Here is a 20398-nt window from a genome sequence, read left to right on the forward strand (position 1 = left end):
GGAAGGCACGTGGCTGGCATCTGCTGGTCCCTTCTTTGCTCCCATGTTCTGGTTTCAAAATGGCTTTCTCCAAAATGACTCTTGGCTTCTGTCTCTCTTAGCTTCTCTCTCTCAGCTCCCGAGTATCCTTGCTTGTTCTCCCAGGCCATTTCTCTCTAAGCATCTGGGGATCTTCTCTTAGCTTCTCCAGAGCCAACTCTGGGCTTCATCTCTTAGCTTAGCATCTCCAAACGTCTTTCTATCTGCATCTCCAAGCATCTGCATCTGTGTTGGCTCTAAGTTCTCTTAAGGACTCCAGTAAACTAATCAAGACCCACCCTGAATGGGCAGGGTTGCACCTCCATGGAAATAATCTAATCAAAGGTCTCACCCACAATTGAGTGGGTCACATCTTCATGGAAACAACCTAATCAAAAATCCCACCCACAATAAGTCTTCCTCCACAAGATTGCATTTAAAAATGGCTTTTTTCTGGGGTACAAAACAGACTCAACCAGCACAATAGGTTACTGAGAGATAGAACGAGGCTAGAGAATGTGAAGCAGTTGTTTAACATTTACAGAATTCTTAACTAGGTTGAACTTCAACACTTGGAAATGGATAGAGGCAATGGTTTCATGTTACTGGGAGTATTGGTAGTGCTGAATCGTGAGTGTGGTTGAAAGGGGTTGTTTAGAGTTATGTATGTCACCAGAAGGAAAGCTAGAGGTTAAAACATGGGAATGTACAACACAGTGAAACTTGTGGTGGATGATGTCTGTGATTAACACTACAAATATAAAGAAGTTCTTTTGTGAATCAGAACAAATGTATGACACTTTTACAAACAGTTAATAATAGAGTGGTATACGGGAAAAAATGTACCTATTACAAACTATGGACCATAGCTAACAGTAATTTCTTAATGGTCTTTCATCAACAGTAAAAAATGTACCAACCAATACTAAGGGTCAACAATACTTTGATTAAGGGGTATGGGATGCTGTAAGTTTTCTTTTTTATGTCTACTTTTAATTTTTTGTAGTAATTAAAATGTTTTAAAATTTATTGTGGTAATGATTGCACAACAATGTAAAGATACTGTGAGCCACTGACTTTATACTTTAGATGGATTATGTGGTGTGTGAATATATAACAATAAATTAGGCATTAAAAAAGAAGAAGCAAAAGTAGGGGAAATAGAGATCCATCAAATAGAGGAAATAGCATAAAGGCAAGAAATAGGAAAAATCAGGTAAAGAAGGAAAATAAAAATACCCAACAGTATTTATTTATTTATTTTATTTTTTTATTTTTTTTCTATAATGGTAACTTTTATTGTCCACAATATGCTAAGTTTGAGCACTGTAAATATAACATGCACACATGCATATTTATTTATTTACTTACTATGTTATTGAGAAGGCAGCCTTGTAAGAGAATATTTAACTTGATTTATTTTTTAAACAAAATTAATACAGTGCTTATTAAATATGAAGTATTAACACTATTTAAGAAGATAAGCCTTAGGCTTACCATTCAGGAATGATCTTTGTGTTATTTTTATTGGTATATACTCTCTCTTGCATTATTGCATCTAATTCTGTCACAACCATAGCAGGTAGCCACTACCCTATCTCCATTTTATTTTTTTATTTTTTAATCATCATTTTATTGAGATATATTCACATACCACTCAGTCATACAAAACAAATTGTACTTTCGATTGTTTACAGTACCATTACATAGTTGTACATTCATCACCTAAATCAATCCCTGACACCTTCATTAGCACACACACAAAAATAACAAGAATAATAATTAGAGTGAAAAAGAGCAATTGAAGTAAAAAAGAACACTGGGTACCTTTCTCTGTTTGTTTCCTTCCCCTGCTTTTCTACACATCCATCCATAAACTAGACAAAGTGGAGTTTGGTCCTTATGGCTTTCCCAATCCTATTGTCACCCCTCATAAGCTACATTTTTATATAACTGTCTTCGAGATTCATGGGTTCTGGGTTGTAGTTTGATAGTTTCAGGTATCCACCACCAGCTACCCCAATTCTTTAGAACCTAAAAAGGGTTGTCTAAAGTGTGCGTAAGAGTGCCCACCAGAGTGATCTCTCGGCTCGTTTTGGAATCTCTCTGCCACTGAAGCTTATTTCATTTCCTTTCACATCCCCCTTTTGGTCAAGAAGATGTTCTCCGTCCCACGATGCCGGGTCTACATTCCTCCCCGGGAGTCATATTCCATGTTGCCAGGGAGATTCACTCTCCTGGGTGTCTGATCCCACGTAGGGGGGAGGGCAGTGATTTCACCTTTCAAGTTGGCTTAGCCAGAGAGAGACGGCCACATCTGAGCAACAAAGAGGCATTCAGGAGGAGACTCTTAGGCACAAATATAGGGAGGCCTAGCCTCTCCTTTGCAGCAACTGTCTTCCCAAGGGTAAAACTTATGGTAGAGGGCTCAACCCATCAAACCACCAGTCCCCTATGTCTGTGGTCATGTTAGCAACCATGGAGGTGGGATAGGCGAATACCCCTGCATTCTCCACAGGCTCCTCAAGGGGGCACTACATCTTTTTTTTTTCCTTTTTTTTTTTTTTTAACTTTCCCTTCTTTTTTAAATCAACTGTATGAAAAAAAAAGTTAAAAAGAAAACAAACATACAATAAAAGAACATTTCAAAGAGACCATAACAAGGGGGTAAGAAAAAGACAACTAACCTAAGATAACTGCTTAACTTCCAACATGTTCCTACTTTACCCCAAGAAAGTTACCTAATATAGCAACATTTCTGTGAACTTGCTCCTACTATATCCATCAGAAATTAACAGACCATAGTCATTTCTGGGCATCCCCAGAATGTTAAATAGCTTATCTGTTCTTCTTGGATTATTGTTCCCCCTTCCTTAATTGCTCTCTACTGCTAGTTCCCCTACATTCTACATTATAAACCATTTGTTTTACATTTTTCAAAGTTCACATTAGTGGTAGCATATAATATTTCTCTTTTTGTGCCTGGCTTATTTCGCTCAGCATTATGTCTTCAAGGTTCATCCATGTTGTCATATGTTTCACCAGATCGTTCCTTCTTACTGCCGCGTAGTATTCCATCGTGTGTATATACCACATTTTATTTATCCACTCATCTGTTGAAGGACATTTGGCCAACAGTATTTAAGAGATACTGATTCATTTTTAAAATACAGCCAATTTGAAATTATAATATATACTGTAATTTTTTTCCCAAAGTGTAGGAGAGTTGTATTTGGGTCTTTGACTTCTTAGGATTTTAAGAAATATCTGTCTTTTATTTCAAAGACCTCAAAAGGTCAAAGATAAGAGACACAATGATAAACTTATCTCAAAAAAGTAATGCTCCCATAAAAAAGAAAACTATGTGTGAGCACAAAAAAAGGAATTTGAAAGTTTAAAAAGAAGCTTGAGAGGGTGGGACATCTGGCTTCTGAGCAGGGACCTTTGTGTCAGATGCAATGAGAGAGCAAATACGAAATGGGTGATGTTGAGAAGGGCAAGAGGATTTTTGTTCGGAAGTGTGCCCAGTGCCACACTGTGGAAAAAGGAGGCAAGCACAAGACTGGGTCAAATGTGAATGGTCTCTTTGGGCAGAAGACAGGTTAGGCCCCTGGATTCTCTTACACGGATGTCAACAAGAATAAAGGCGTCACTTGGAAACAAGAGACACTGATGAAGTATTTGGAGAATCCCAAGAAGTACATTCCTGAAACAAAAATGATCTTTGCTGGCATTAAGAAGGCAGAATGGGCAGACTTGATAGCTTATCTCAAAAAATCTACTAATGAGTAATATCAGGCCACTGTGTTATTACAAAACAGAGAAGTCTTGTGACTTTTTTTTACATGTACCATATTTAAATTGATCTCATATGCCAGAATTCAGATCACGAATGTGTGATAGGATATTTTTGTTGGACAGTCCTCAGTTAAATATGATTAGCTTATGGTTAAATGCATATGATAAAGCTTTTTGAATTCTGATTAAGTAATTCTGGTTCAGCAAGTGCTATCACTGTTTCTGACTTCTAAAGATACATTTGGACTTGACTAGAGTGAATCAGTAATGTTCAACTTTTCACAAAGATGGTGAATGTCAACTCACAATTCATAGGAGATTGGCTGTATATTTAGATTTATATAACGGGTTTTAGGAATATATTTACATACTAGGGAAATCCTTTCACTGTCTCACGGAACAGAGCAAGACTCACCTGAGTTTCAGTTGGTGTTCATGAGCCTGTTTAAAGGCAGTTGCTGAAAATAAGATAACTATATCCACTTTATCTTTTTGGTCTTCTATTTAAAATTTTCTGTGTCTGAAATATTGCCTTTTACTTAACAAAAAGGCATTTTGGTGTGATTTATGTATAATAACAAATAAAGAATGTTGAACACTTCTCACACTTTATAGATAATCCATAAGTTTGGATGTATAGTAACAAGTTAAATTTTGTTGTTTTTTAAATTCTTTGCTCTCTAAGTCAGACTACGTTATAATTCAGGGTTGTCTTTAAACTGCTATTAAAAACCACATAAAATTGTAGAGCCACTGAATTATGTGTGGCTGGTCATGGTGCTTTTGCCAACTCATTATAAGGATTTAGATGGAGGAGATAGACAATCAGCATAAGTTTGCAAATTATGTGATCATAAGGCTCAAGATGATTTTAAGAAACACAGAAAAAAAGAAACATAACAAAAACTATGGGGATGAAAGACACAAAAATGGAGAGTAAAAATATACTAGAGACTACAACAGGCAGAAGAAATAATCAGTGAACTAGAAGTCAGGACAGTCAAAATCACACAAGTCAGAAGAAAAGATAGAAAAAAGAATGCAAAAAAATGAGCAGTGCCTCAGGGATTTGAGTGATAGCATGAAGCATCCAAACATATGCATCATGGGAGTGTCCCAGAAAGAGAACAGAAGGGGAAGGGGGCAGAAAGAATATCAGAGGATATAATGGCTAAAAATATCCCAACACTTATGAAAGACTTAAATATACATGTCTAAGAATAAAACCTAATGGTCCTACTCTAAAACACATACTAATCAGAATGTCAAATGCTAAAGGCAAAGAGAGAATTCTGAAAACAGCAAGAGAAAAGTGATTCATCCCATACAAGGAATGCTCAATAAGACTGTCAATTTCACATCAGAAGCCATGGAGGTGAGAAGGCAGTGGTATGTTATATTTAAGAGAGAGGAAAAGAAAAACTGCAAGCACAAAATTCTTTATCAGGCAAAATTTCCTTCAGAAATGAGGGAGAGTTTAAATTAGACACAGATAAACCAAAACTGAGAAAGTTCGTCAGCCAAGCCCTGCCCTACAAGAATTACTAAAGGACTTTCTGCAGTTTGAAAGGAGAAGACAGGCAATAGTGGCTTGGAGTACTGTGAAGTGAAGACATTCAGTAAAGCAAATTAAAAGTGTGAACTCAAAATCCAATAGTATTGTGTTCTTAATATACAACTCAACTCTTTAATTCCTGTGAGAGTCAAGGATACAATAGAACAAAAAAAAAGGCGTATTTCCTGACAACAGACATGCAAAATATAAAGAGGTTATATGGGGCAAAACAACATAAAGAAGGGAAATGGGTATAGAGAAGCAGAGTACGTATATGGTATTGAAGCTAAGTTGGAATCTTTTCAATTTATTACCTAATAGATGCAGGTTGTGTAATATAAACCCCAGGTGTGAGGACCCAGGACCTGGGGCCCCACCCTGTCCTCCATTACTGAGATCCATGCAGCTGCCTACATGACCAGGCAACAGACACCTCCCTCCACATGGGGAAAACATTAAAACTCCCCTCCCCTAATCACTGTTAGTAACCAAATAGTAGGAGACCTTGTAACCAAATATTACAAGAAACTACATTCTCACAAACCTTTATAAGCACCCCACCCCTTGGCACTGCTTTCTCTCTCTGTCTCTCTCTCTCTCTCAGTCTCTCTCTCTCAGGAATGGTGAAACACTGCCTTCACTCTCCTAAGTCACCACCATTTTGTAAGTCCCTAATTAAACTCATGGGTAACTCTGTGCCAGGTGTGTTCTGTGGTCTTGGGGCTAATCTGGGTTGGAACATTTGGCTTGCCAGCCAGGAGACGAAGGAACCACCAGTTGTAATGGGCATGATGAGCCCTGGGAAAGGAGACAGACCAGGGAGAAACCCAGGATGGCCTGAAAGTTCATGTCGGAGGGGTGGCAGCCCTCCTGGATGAGTGTGGGCCACAGAGGGAGTATAGCAATGCCAAGAACTTCCTGGCTGGATTGCTGGTTCTCCTGCAACAGGCCACAGGACAGTTGGGATTTCATAAGAAAAGGGAGAGCTGTCAGGCCACTGCGGCTGTTGCATGGCCTCTGTTAGGAGCTGTGCACTCAGCTGCAGAAGAGGCTCTGCAGTCAAAACTGAGGTTTGCCGCCTAGAAGGGGAACTTAAGTTAGAAAGAGACATGCAGACAGCCCAAGCAGATTTGAAGGATGCATTAAATGAGAGGCTGTGTCACATAGATAAAATTTAGAGATATTAGCATGCTGGTACACTAGAATGAGAGGGCACAAGCTGCCCAAAGGGCAGGTCAGGCATATGTGACTTCTCCTGACTGGGATCCCAGAGTGTGGGACCCCATGGATTTTTCTTCAGGTGAGGATGAGTCCCCATCTGACTGGGAACCTGAAATTGAGGAAAGTAAGCATGTTCATCCTCTGGTCCACCAAAAGATCAAAACAGAGCAGATACAACACTCTGATCCCCAGGGGTTAGGGGGATGGTGCTGCAGCTGCCACTGCCCTAGCAGCACCTCCTGATCAAAAGGTGCTGGTTACAATGTGGGACTAGATGCCCCTGAGTTATGGGCCATTGAGAATCAATACAGACAAAAACTTAAAGAAATTTTACCAAATTGACTATTGTGCCTCTGGGATACTGGCATGGAGGGAATACTGCTTTCAGGACACAAAATAAGCAAATTGGCATCTATTACTATTCACCTTCCCTTCTCAAATGTATACATTCCTTAGCACCTGACCTGAGTACAGCTCACTAATAAATTGATTAGTGACTCAGCGTAAAGAAACTTGGCCCGATGTGGGGAACATGCCCCAGGTCACTCCCATTGGAGCATGCTTGATGAATTACAAAATATACTAAGGGGGCTAGGAATGAAACATGCAGTTTATGCTGCTAACTTTGTGGGACCAGATAATGAAACTTTCACCACAAGCATAAAAAACACCATCTTACAAAGTACCCCAAATCAATATATGGGACCTTGGTGCCCATTCTTAGCACTTTGGCGGAGCAACACATCTCCAGGGCTGCCCAAGTAGTAGCAGATCTAGGAGAATCTGAATGCCTAAGGTAAAAAGGGGCTGGAGTTAGGGCTATGGGCCATGCCCCCAAAAGACATGATGGTCCAAACTGAGCGATGTGCAGACAGATGTGAGCTGACCTAATAGCCACTGGCACTAAAATTGAAGACATTGATAGACAGTTGAACCCCGTGCTAGTAAGATTTTGAAGTAAGTTACCAAAAGTGCAGAGATACACCAAATTTAGAACCAGATTACCAGAGGGAGAAAGGTTTTCTGGCTGAAAAACTCAGCCAAGGAGGATGGCAAACCCCTTTTCCCCTTGCACATGGGATAGGTCAAGATTTCCAAATAACAGACACTGGGGATCAGAGGCTACATGTGGAGTTAACTATTTTCTGGTCCCCCACTAAATGAATATAGTTTCAGCACTAGTGAATACTGGAGCAAAATGCAGCCCAATATACAGAAAACAGCCACAGCCTGGAGGGCCTACATTAGCCAGGTATAGATGCCAAAGTATTAAAACAACAAAACAACAATTAATAGTGCAGATTGGCTGGCTACCACTTCAAAAGTACACAGTGTACATATCTCCTATTCCAGAATATATATTAGGAATTGATATTTTACAACATATCACTGTGCAAACTACTGTAGGTGAACTCCATCTCTGGTGCTGAGTGGTCAAAACCATCCAAAGAGGACATGCTAAGTGGTCACCGGTAAAGATACCCTTCCCCACATGCACAGTAGTAGTGCATCAATATAAGTTGTCAGGGGGACATCAAGAAGTTACTGCTACCATCAAGGAATTAGAAAGAGTGGGCATTATAATCCCCACTCACAGTCCATTTAGTAGGCCAGTCTGGCCAGTAAAAAACAAACAAACAAACAAAAACCAATACCACCCCATTTTTAATGCCTTGCAAGGTTAACATTCATTTGTTCTCCCTCATGTAAGAATATATTTCTACATTTTATCACAATTGTTGAGCACTCTAGGTTTCACTGAGTTATAAAGTCCCAGTCTTTATCTTTCCTCTTTCCTTCTGATGTCCCACATGCTCCTAACCTTTCTCTTTCAACCACACTCACAGTCATCTTTGTTCAGTGTACTTACATTGTTGTGCTACCATCACCTAAGATTGTGTTCCAAACCTCTCACTTCTGTCTTTTCCTATCTGTATGCAGTGCTCCTTTTAGTATTTCCTGTAGAGCAGGTATCTTATTCACAAACTCTCTCATGTCTGTCAGAGAATATTTTAAACTCTCCTTCATATTTGAAGGACAGTTTTGCTGGATATAAGATTCTTGGTTGGCAGTTTTTCTCTTTCATTATCTTAAAAATATTACACCATTTCCTTCTTGCCTCCATGGTTTCTATTGAGAAATCCACACATAGTCTTATCAAGCTTCCTTTCTCTTGCTGCTTTCAAGATTCTTTCTTAGTCTTTGACATTGAAAATCTGATTATTAAGTGTCTTGGAATAGGGCTATTCAGATCTATTCTTTTGGGGTGCACTGAGCTTCTTGGATGTATAATTTTATGTCTTTCATAAGATATGGGAAATTTTCAGTGATTATTTCCTCTATTATTGCTTCTGCCCCTTTTCCTTTCTCTTCTCCTTCTGGGACACCCATGACATGTACATTCATGCACTTCATGTTGTCATTCAATTCCCTGAGACGATGATCATATCTTTCCATTCTTTTTCCTATCTGTTCTTTCATGTGTAGGATTTCAGGTGTCTTGTTCTTCAGTTCCTTAGTGTTTTCTTCTGACTCTTGAGATCTGCTGCTGTATGTCTCCATTGTGTTTTTCATCTCTTGTGTTGTGTCTTTCATTTCCACAGATGCTGCCAGTTGTTTTTTCAAACTTACAATTTCTACCTTATGTTCGCCCAGTGTTCCCTTTATACCCTTCATCTCTTTTGCCATATCTTCCCTGAACTCATTGAGTTGGTTTTTGAATGGATTTAGCACGTCTTTGAAAATCTTTAATTGATTGTTTCATTAAAGTGAAACACTATCTCAACTGTTTCTTAATTGAAGTGTAAGTTTCTTCCTTTGACTGGGCCATATCTTCATTTTTCCTAGTGTAATTTGTAGTCTTCTGTTGTCTAGGCATCTGGTTTCATTTGTTACTCCAGTCAGATTTTCCCAGACAAGAATGGGTTCAGGTCTCAGAATGGGGCTATATTCAGGGTGTATCTTAGAGGAATGACAGACTTTCCTATGAGGTTTCCAGTCGCTGTGATTTTCCTAACCTGCCCAGCACATGGTGCCTGTCATCCTGTCACTCCCAACTGTTGTAAGGAAGTGTGACCCCTTTAATTCTCTGCTTAGGTTGTTTTTGACTGTTTTCCCCTAGGCTCTGGGATCTGAGTTCTAAAGGGAGGGTAGGCATTAGAGATGGGCCCTAACCACTTCCTCTTAGAAAAGATACACCCCCTAGGGAGTTATCTTCTGCATTTGAATTACTCCTTTGTCTCTCTGACTCTGAGAACTCTACCTCTGTCAGGGTCAGAGCACTGTGAACTGAAAATGGCTGAGGCTCTCTCCACTGAGGCACTTAGGTTGAGAGAGAGAAAAAGGGAAAGAAAGCCCCCTTTCAGAGCCAGTCCAAGGCCCCCTAGTTTTGCCCATTGGTCAGACAGAGCACCCAGTCTTCCGGGCTCCCTTTCCCGGTGCACAGGCATTTTCTGTTTTCTCTAAGGTCAATCATCTTTAAAAGCCTCTGTATTTTTCCTTCTTTTCTTTAATTATTTTTTTCTCTGTCATCCCTACCTTCTCTCCCCTGGGAGTGACCTCAGGGTACTCTGCTGCTTGCTAGGGGTTTGTCTATGTTTGTAGCTTGTATACAGCATTGCACATTTGTTAATTAAAACCCCAGTTGGAGCTAGGCTGAGCTATATTTGCTTGCTCCGGGAATGCTGCTTTCTCCCACAGCAAGGTCTTGCAAGCTCACCAGGCTGTGGAGGGAGGGGGCTCCCTGTATGGCTCCGCAGTTTTTACTTACAGATTTTTTGCTGTGATCTCAGCCATTCCACCCAATTCAGGTTGGTGTAAAATGTGTGGACAGTCACAGATGTCTCCCAGCAGATTTTCCAGATTATTCACTGATTGTTCCTGGTTGTTTATTAGCTGCTCCAAGGGACTAACTAAATTCTACACTTCTCGATGTTGCCATCTTGCCCCTCCTTGCACAAACATTTCTTGAATGCCTCCTATAAGCCAATCCTTGTACCACGGATGTAGAAAAGAAAATAAGACATAGTCCCTGCCTTCAAGAAGTTCTAAGTTAAGTGGGCAAGAGAGAGAAGTGAAATAAATGATTACAATACTGTGTAGTAAGTACTCTCATAGACTATGGTCAAAGTTGTGGGGGAGATGGATGATGGGTACCTAAGTGGGGAGGATGTATCTGAGAAAGCTTCCAGACTACAGATGAAGTCCAAGTTAAATATTAAAGATGAATAGGTATTAGAAAAATTGAGGCAGAAGGAGAGCATTGCAGACAGAGAATGTGGCAGGTTACATGAGAGAAAAAAAACTTGGTGGTGGCAACAGACACAGAGCAAAAGTAACATTTGATAAAACTCAATATCCATTCATGTTAAACTATTGGAAAATTCATGATAGAAATTTCTTTAATCTGACAAAGTGTGTAGGGCAACTCTGGCAACCTTGCATGTTTCCACATAAGTCACATAGGGAAGGCTCAACCACAGTTTGACCTAAGTCTTGATGAAATGCCCTGTGATACTCCCTAATACATGTCACCATGTGACAGGAACTGTCACAAGGCCATTTCTCACCTGTCTTCCTATCCTGAAGGAAGTTGCCATGAGAGTTTCTCATCCACCTCTCTGGTTTTAGTGAGCATTGGACCTTCCACTTCACTCTGCTCTCGCCACCTTCTACCCAGGGTACAGCTGCTGGTTGTGGTATGATCTTAGCTGCTACACAACCGAGAAACCCACTGCTCAATTGATAAGGGAAATATGCAAGAATTATCTAAACTCTCCCGTACAGTCTGTATTTCAACATAAATAAATGGCTGATAAGGGGAAGTTCTTCTTTTAAGACAAATTTCAACTAATAAATGCAGAAGGAATGAGAGAATTAGAAAAGAAATCACCATTTTGCAAGCCCCAACAAAACAATGGATCTGGGCAGTGATCTTCAGTAACTGCCAAAACCAGCTGGTGAATGAATGATAGAGAGCTTCATTTTAAACAACAAAAATAACTTCCCAGGCCCAACCTCCCTAATATCTTTTATAATACTAGTATAATTGTCATGTCAATTCTTGGAAGGGATAGCAGGAAAAGGGAAAATTACTCTCATCTTCTAGTGTGTGCCACCACTTCCAAATAAGATCTGAATATTTTCATTGGAGAATTCTGGAAAGAATATTTATACCAAAGGAATGACTCTATTCTACACCTGACATAAATTATTCCAAGATGAAAATGCAACCCACTTTAAATTAAATATCTGAAATCTAATAAACCATTTAGGGAAGGTCGTCAAAGTAGTAGTCAGGAACTGGACTGTTAAGGCAGAGGATTAAAGGCACGATTTGTCTAAGAAACCATGGTACTCCTTGGAAATCATTACAAGGACTTGGAGCTTTTCCTTGGATCCCTATTTCGGGCAAAGAGATTAGTAACAACGGACATACTAATAGACTCAATGACATCACCACACTTGCCACTCCTACAGCATGGTGGGATACCCAGGACCCATTTCATTGGAAAAAGAAGAACCTGTATGTAGAGAAGGACTGGCAAAGTGAAGATTCCACTCAGCAAAACTGAACTGGAGCCAAATTCCTTTGCAGTCATTATTGTGAGCTGTTGATGTGCCCATGCCTGATGTTGTTAGGAAAAATAACTCAAATTCCTTTTAAAGCAGGTGATAAAGAAGGAAATTGGGAAGGGGGGAGAGTTTGAAAGCTACTGACTATGAAATCTGAGAATATAAATTGTTACAGTTTGCTAAAGCTGCCCTAGAAGCTTTCTGGAAATGGAATTACATTCTGGAAATGCAATATACCAGAAATGGATTGGCTTTTTCAATGGGGATTTAATAGGTTGCAAATTTACAGTTCCAAGGCTTTGAAAATGTCCCAATTAAGTCATAAAGAAGTAGCTACCTTCCCTGAGGAAAGGCATACAGGGTTCCTCTGTCACATGGGAAGACACATGGCAACATCTGCCGGTACTTCTCTCCCAGGTTTAGCTTCTGGTTTCATTGACTTTCTCCAAAATGTCTCTGGGCTTCTGTCTCAGCTCCTGTGGGTCCTTGCTTGCTTCTCCTGGGGGCAAGCTCTGGATTACATATTTTAGCTTCTCTCCAAATATGTCTCTCTCAGCTTCTCTGAGCGTGCCCTTTCCCTCTCTCTCTCTCTCTTTCTCTCTCTCTCAGTGACCTCTCTTAAGGGACTCCAGTAAAGGATTAAGATCCACCTTGAATGGGGTGGGGTCACATCTCCATGGAAATAATCTAATCAAAAGGTCCCATCCACAATAGGTCTGTCCCCCACAAGAGTAGATTAAAAGAACATGGCTTTTCTGGGTTATGCAACAGTTCCAAACAAGCAAAAATACACTTAAGTAATTTTCATTGCATACAAGGGCAATAAATTAAAATTTCCAACCACTTACATCTATCCAAACGTAGCCTCTACTGTGGCATTGTACCACAAAAGGGATTCTGTTAGTCACACAAAGAACAAGGTAAGTGAAGAGCTCAGTTACAATAGCTAGGGGTTATGGTAAAAATCAAGACTGTTGCAAGGCAGTGTTATGTATGGAGGCAAGACTGGATCCAGAGTGGGACTGTGCCTGTCTGTGGGAGGCTGTAGACCAATTAGAGATAACAAAGAAAAGGGACATGCATAATCAATCTTATGCACAGAAGCAATCCTGAATGGAACCCTTTCTCAGGTATAAGGGAAGCACTTTGAAAGACAAAATGGATAAACTGTATAGGTCAGCAGAAAGATTTTGTAAAAATGTCCTTATAAGTCACCCAAGGGCACCAAACGATATCAGCAGTTCCTAAAGCTACCTATGCATCAAAATCACCTAAGGAAATTTTTTTAAAACACAGATATGCTGTATTCACCCTAATGATAATGAATCAGTAGGTCTTGGGGGTTGGTGCCTGGGAAGTCTGTAGTTTTTAATTCTCTAAAGGATTGGGGTGCCTAGGCAGGTTTAGAAATTACTAGATTCTAAATGATTCCCAATGCTAGATTATCTGAAATACATCAAGGATGCATCACCAATAGGGCATTAATGACCTCATCTCAAGCCCAACTGTTTACTTAAGACTTATCTCTAACTCCAGAGGGATAAGAAAATGAGAGACCATGATTAAATGGTCCTCTAACTCATCCTTCTCTCCGTACCTCTGTTAACATCATTAAGGCAGACCTATATCCTTGTGGGTTGATATGGATAGCCAACTAGGCCAGGTGCATAGCATGTTAGAGCCAAGGGAAGGACCAAGTCAAGGAGAGCAAGTCTCTAATTGGACTTTGGGGTAATTTGAGAAGACTGGATGTGATGGTTAGTTTTATTTGTCAGTTTGGCTAGGTTACACTACCCAGTTATTTAATTGAACACTGTAACCTAGGTGTTGCTCTGAAGATGTGATTTAACATCTACAGTCAGCTGGCTGGCTTTAAGTAAAGGAGATTATCCTTTATAATCTGGGTGGTGGGCCTCATACAATTACTTAAGGGCCAAACCGAGGTTTCCCTGAGGAAGAAACTTGTGGACTATAGAGTCAGCTCCTGCATGAGTTTCCAGCCAGCCAGTATGCCCTACAGATTTCAGACTTGCCAGATCCCACAATTGTGTGAGCCAATTCCTTAAAATAATATGTATATTTGGTTTTTTTGGTTGAACCTGTGGGCAGATCACCAATCCAAAACCAAGTCAAAAGAAGGACAAGAAACAACAGTCATTCCAGGTCCAAAGACAAATCAATATGGAAGGAATGAGTCATAGATGTAATTCTGAGAATTCAGGGCAGAGACAGAGTGAGGACCAAGCTCTGACATGGGTCCTTCATAGTTGGAGGGTGATGGGAGGAAGACAGGAATTGGGTGGAGTAGGAATAAAGCAGGAAGCTGCCATATTCAACTGTTGGGGCTGTCAGGTGGATCTCAGACTGACCATCCATACATTCTGCAGAACAGAGAGTTGACCCTTGGTGCTCTGACACAGGATAGGCTGAAGTAATGCCTAATCCCAGTGGGCTTTGGAAGGGTCTAAACAGCTACCAATCCACTATCTTCTAAGTGGTTGTGGAAGAGGGGCAGCCAGAAACTGCTTTGTGTGCACTGAGAATTTCTGAATGGGGAAAAAGCAAGGGCTAGAAACCTCCTATGTCATCTACCTTTTATTACCATTTTCACATTTTTGGATTCACCAATTCGCCTCCTTAAGGGGAACTCTGGGAGGCAGCCACTTGGATCTAGGTCTCTGAATAGTATCTCAAAGGTTACAGGTGTACCGAGTTGTTTTATTATGGATACTGTGATACATTATGGATATTATGACATATTATGAATATATATTACCATATATAATAACAAGTTAACATTTATTCAGTGTCAGACTCTGCTCTAAAAACTTTGATTGTCTTATTTAACAATCACAATAACCCTATGAGAGAGGTACTATCACACCCATTTTACAGATGTAAAAAGCCTCAGAGGATACTGAGGCTCAGAGAGCAAGTAGCATGCTCACAGTCAACAACTAATAAGTGGGAAGGCCAGGACTGGGATCTATTTGGAACAGAGAGCCCCTCCTCTTTACATTCTACTGCCTCCTCTATCTGCTTCTTGTGATGTGTGTCACACTGAATTATCATTAGTGTCTGGCTGCCTGCTGTTATTGAACTGTAATCTCCCTGAAGGCAAAGACTTAGTTTTATTCACCCTTATATACACAGGCCCATCAGGATCCCTAAGCAACACTCTAGTCCCACCCCCTCATTGGCTGCCTTGGTTTATGATGTAATACAATCATGGTGACAGGCGCTGACTTCATATTAGAGGCTCAAATTCAGAATCCTGAAGGAATCAGTGCATCTTGGTTCAAAGGACAGAGACAAGGCAGATAGCCAAGCAACAGTTAAACATTTCCTTTTGTCTGTGGGCTAAAAGTATTTGAATGATGGGCAAGATCCCAAAGTTCTTTTATTTTTGTATTTTTGTGTTTTTAGTGGAATGCCAACTACATTTTCACTTTATTCTGGTGAGTGAAAACTAATGGGACAACTAGGGGACTTAAAGAGGAACATTACTCTTTGGGGAAGGAAAAGTTGCATCCTGGGGTACTTATAGTTCACTGTTACAAGTTTCCTTTTTGAAACAATAAATATTTACAAATCTTTTGCAGCACCCGTAAACATCAGCGGACTACTGACTGCAACAATTAATAAAAATGGAAAGCAACAAGAACAAAGATATCCCTCCAAATGCTCAGATAAATCCATGCATTACTCAGATTCAGTGAGATTATGACACTTTCAAAGGAAAATACAGGCTAGGGTTCCTCTTGTATGGCATGTGAATATCTTTCCTTGTGGATTGGTTATCAACTATATCCATAAAATACAATAATTAGAAGAGCATTTGCTGCGAAATTAACTACTATACTCTTCCATCTCTGTAAGCTGGCCTTTTTCGTTAGGGATTTCTGCTTTCTTCTCTTTCATTTCATTTTGGCTGGCACACTCAAAAACCTTGATCACAACCAGATCACATGAACTTGACTGTATGACTTTGTCTGTGAAGTTGAAGACCTAGGAGGGTGGGTGATGACCTGTAGCCCATGCCAGGGATGTGCTGCCTGGCTCCAGAGGACACCAATGTGGCTACCACAGCCTACACAGTACCTTTGTGCAAATTAGAGAAAGGAGCCCCCTCTAGTGAGATGGATTAGGAAAAGATACTCATCTGGGAGAATCTAATCTCTCATGGGACAGGTTAGAAATGATAGCCCTCTCCTGTGGTCTCATGGCTCAGCAACCAGAGCACAGGCTGAAATACAGTCCATACTACCCATCACCACCCACTGGCTGCCTTTGTGCGATACACAAATTGCACAATCACATGGCAGTCCTGTGCGCGGCGTTTCTAGCAGTTTTTTTCCTCTGTCTTGGCTTTCTTTCCTGTAACCTACAAGACCACTTGATTCAAAGTTATTTAAGCCAGAAGGCCACCATTTTGTCTTGCAGCTTTCTCCTCTCTTTCTCTCTCCTTCGCATATGCACTAAATGCCTGCTAGGAGCATGTCACTGCTTCTCACTCATCCTCATCCATCACAAACCCATGGGCTCATTCATCTTCATACAGCCCAAGTATCAATGTTTCTCTTGCCTGCTCCAAAACCTGTGTCTTTTCCAACACCAAGCAAAGAGCCTGAGTCCTGGCCCAGGTAGGTATCACAAGCCCTGGGTTATGGTTCTTAATTTAGAACTAACTTGTTTGTGTATGTGTGTGAGCTTGGACAAACCTAAGACCTCCTCTTAGGCTTCTTCCAAGATTTCTTCCATACCCATGCTTCTCTGATCCTGGGCTTTGGGTTACAGTGCAGGTTTAATCATGGAGACAGAAGGGAGAATTTTTTGCCTGATCAGACTGAGAAGTAGTTCCCTGGAAAAATCCTTTTCTTGTATAACATTTGACTCTTGTTTTCGACTGTTCTTTTTTTAATTGTGAAATATAACATATATATAACCTTTGACTCTGAAATATAGGAAAAGATGCTTACCTCCTTCATAATAAGAAATGCAAATTGAAAAAAACTGAAATACAGTTTTCAACTGTCATATTGAAAGAGATCAAAATGCTTGATGACATACTGCACATTGGCAAAGGAGCAGGGAAACATATGAACTCATATATTGTTTGTAGGAGTATGACTGGGTACAACTTCTACAGAGGTAAATTGGCAATAACTATCAAAATAAAAGGATATGCATACTGTTTGACCCAGGAATTCAACTTCTAGGATGTTTCCTAAAAATACTCTATTCCATTTCCCTAGTCCATCAGCTCACACATTCTCCAAGAGACTATTTCATACATTTTCCTCTCAACTCAAATCCCCAAAATATCCATCCCCCATCCCACCAGCTTCACTTCCTGTTGATGATCATGTTTCCTCTTTCATTGACAAAATACAAGTAATCAAAAGAGAACTTCCACAACCTCCCACCACTACATCCCTCCATCTACCTGCAGCTTTATCTGTATTCTGTGCCTGCCCTAGAGATGAACTTTCCACATTAAAGGCAACCCCTCTACCTACACACCAAAATTCTCTCCACCAATGCCAACTCAAGGATATTCCTCCTGCAATTTTTTTTTCCTTTCCTGTGTCATCATCTTTTACCTTTCTAATGCATCATTCCCATTATCATCTAAACATCCTGTCATTTCTCCCATCATTTTGCTCCCTCAGATTCTCCAGCTACTGCCCCATTTCTCTGCCCTCATTTACAATAAAGTTCCTCAAAAGAGTTGCCCAAATTCGCTGTCACCCTTTCCTTTCCTCCCCTTCTCTCTTGAATCCATCCCAACCAGGCTTGAATCCATTGAATCCATGGATTCATTGGCTCCATTCCCACCACTCCACCAAACCATTCCTTGTCGAGGTCTCCAATTACCTTTACATTGCCACTCCAAAGTCAATCTGAGTCCTAATCTTATCTGAACCATGTTCCTTTTTGTTCAAACATTTTATTATAGGCATTTTCAAACATACAGAAAAAATGGAAAGAACTGTACTTTGAACACTCTTATACCCATTATCTAGATGCTAAAATTAAACATTTTACTGTACTTGACTTCTACAGCTTTTGCTATTTTCATCATGCCATAATCCTTTGGTACTGATGGCATGAACATTGGGCTAAACCACCTCAACCTGTACCGTGAGGGAGGGCAGAGGGTAGGGAAATGGACAGTCAGCGCTAATTGTGAGATTTAAGAAATGAATATGTAATATAGTTAATCTATTGTTCTTTTATTCAATTTATACCAATATTAATTTTTTGTTTTCTTTTATCCCAAGCATAATGAAAAATGAAAGTAATAGCCAAGAGATCAAATCCCAGAGGGATGATGATACAGCATATGCTACCCCTCAAAGATACATCAAATGGAATGTAAGAAATAACGATTTATGAAATTCAATCCAAAATTGCTCCATTATTTTTCATTACAGCACTACACAACATGACACAATAAATGAATCATTTAAGCATTAAAGTGTAGACTCACTTTTTTCAAACAAATAGTGTAATGACACTTGCAATCGGTGTCAGGAATTCAGATTCTCTATATAGTAGGAGACAGGTGCTTTGATTAAGGATAGGAGGCAGATGAAATAAGGTTGCCAGAGATTTGGTGGGAATTTAATTTCTATTTGATTACACATACTTTGCATTGTCGTCTCAGTTCCTTTTTTATTTAAATGGTATTTATGACTTCTCTAGGTATATCTGGCTTTCTCTTCTGGTCCCATATGATTAACACATATGTTATGTATTAGACAACATTTAAATAAACTTTTCATTAGAACGTCTTTTCTTTACATTTTAAGCAGTGGTTCCACATAGAACAGCTTTTGTTCAAGCAATTTTAATTGCGTATGCAGCTACCCTTATTTCTCTGACAGATGGAATGATAATTTTTTTGAAATATATATATGTATATACTAAATAGCAATCGATATCCTTTAAGTAAGCAATTACACATTTACTAGGGTGTTATTTCTCAACTAGTTATGATCATGATGATCATCATAATCATAAAAATCACTAAATTATTATAGTCAAATAGTTATTTTCAGACCAGTGTTTATTAAATGGGGGATGTGCTCATGAGTTCAGTCACGATATCAGTTTTTTTAAATGAATCAAAACAGAATATAACTTAGTAGAACATAAAATACTAGTACATTATGTGTATTAAATGTTTAATGAAATGTTTCTGTTACACACACACACATACACAAATACACATATTGTAAAATGTATTTTTGTTTCAGTTTGCTAAAGCTTCCAGAATGCAAAATACCAGAAATGAATTGGCTTTAACAATGGGGATTTAATAGCTACAAATTTACAGTTCTAAGGCCATGAAAATGTTCCAGTTAAGCCATCAACAGAATGATACCTTCTCTGAGAAAAGGCAAATAGCATCTGGGGTTCCTCTGTCACATGGGAAGGCACATAGCCAGAGTCTTCTAGGCCTCTCCCAGGTTTAGCTTCTGGTTTCTGTGGCTTCCTCCAAAACGTCTCTGGGCTTCTGTCTCTCTCAGCTTCTCTGAGCTTTCTCAGAATGCCTCTGCCTTTTATCCTCTCATAGAAGTCTCCAGAAAGGGGATTAAGACCCATCTTGAATGGGTGGGGCCACATCTCCATGGAAACACCTAATCAAAAGGTCCCACCCACAATAGGTCTGCCCCTACAAGATTAGATTAAAAAAACATAGTCTTTTCTGGGATAAATAACAGATCCAAATCAGCACATTCCACCCTCTGGACCCCAAAAAGACATGTTCTTTCCATATGCAAAATACATTCATTCCATCACAATATCACAAAAGCCTTAAATCATTTCAGTACAATATTAAGTACAAAGTCATCAAAATCAGTTACAGGTGTGGTTTGTCCTAAGGAAAAATTATCCTCTAGCTGTGGACCTGTGAAACTTAGAACAAGTTTTCTGTTTCCAATATACAAAGGAGGGAGTCATAGCACAAATATTTCCATTGCAATGGGGAGAAACTGAAAGGAAAACAGGGATCAAGGGACACAAACAGTTCCTAAAACCCTCAGGGCAAACTCCATTAGATCTCAAAGTCTGACAGTCATTTACAGAAAAATGTTTTATCTTTAGTACTTAAGAGAGCAGCAGTCCCAACCTTTCCAAGGGCTTGCACAATGGCCCTGTTCTCTCCAAACAATGGGGTGAGGGCTCCTACATGTCCAACTACTGGGGAGACCACCTTGCTCT

General features: G+C 39.7%; 1 pseudogene; it reads left to right on the forward strand.

Annotated features, from left to right (window-relative positions):
* Nucleotides 1-3495: 3495 nt before the first annotated feature.
* Nucleotides 3496-3810, forward strand: LOC119524245 (annotated as a pseudogene).
* The last annotated feature ends 16588 nt before the right edge of the window (nt 3811-20398 follow it).

This window comes from Choloepus didactylus, chromosome Y, assembly GCF_015220235.1.
Source record: "Choloepus didactylus isolate mChoDid1 chromosome Y, mChoDid1.pri, whole genome shotgun sequence".
Taxonomy (NCBI): Eukaryota; Metazoa; Chordata; class Mammalia; order Pilosa; family Megalonychidae; genus Choloepus; species Choloepus didactylus.